At 40.5% G+C, this 543-nt stretch overlaps 1 long non-coding RNA gene across 1 annotated transcript in view; it reads left to right on the top strand.

Moving 5' to 3' along the window:
• LOC118765887 overlaps positions 1 to 75 on the top strand; it is a 1,493-nt gene extending 1,418 nt beyond the window's left edge. Inside the window, exon 2 of the long non-coding RNA XR_005001797.1 lies at positions 1 to 75. This exon is cut by the window's left edge and continues 24 nt beyond it. This is a non-coding gene — a long non-coding RNA (uncharacterized LOC118765887).
• The last annotated feature ends 468 nt before the right edge of the window (positions 76 to 543 follow it).

The following is a 543-nucleotide window of genomic DNA, read 5'->3' as shown; positions in this document are numbered from 1 at the left end:
CACTTGGCTGAGGAAACCTGAAGTGGTAACTAGTCAAAACACATCTTGCTTTTTGTAAAGATGGGACTTTATATTTAAAAAATGATTCCTTTAGATCTGTTTTATTTCTCAGATTTTGGATATCTTTTAATACCTTTCAGGTCAGGTGTGGGAGCATGTGCCATTGCAGTGCTTTGCTGTATTCACCATTTGTCAGTATATTCCTGTGTCTTTGTCATATATTCCTGTGTCTTTGTCAGCATATTCCCAGTCGGTACCCATCTCTGTTATGACCACATGGCATGTGTTCAACCAGCATGAGCTCTGAACCCGACCAGGTCCTCAATGAAGAGAATACAGTAAGCTATATGGCCAAACAGTCTGAGCTAGTGTTCCCAAATCATACAAAATCAAAATGTATCCCAGTTTCTGAGATGAGCAGTGTCATTGGTTAGATATGAAATTCAACCATTTGTAACCCATAATCCTGCAAAGTGTCCAGGTACCAGAAGAGTCCAAGTGGCTTCTAAGGGCCCCCGAGAGTGTTCAAATCTCACAACTATA

Source organism: Octopus sinensis, linkage group LG14 (genome assembly GCF_006345805.1).
Source record: "Octopus sinensis linkage group LG14, ASM634580v1, whole genome shotgun sequence".
NCBI lineage: Eukaryota > Metazoa > Mollusca > Cephalopoda > Octopoda > Octopodidae > Octopus > Octopus sinensis.
This window is presented reverse-complemented; position numbering and strand designations above follow the sequence as displayed.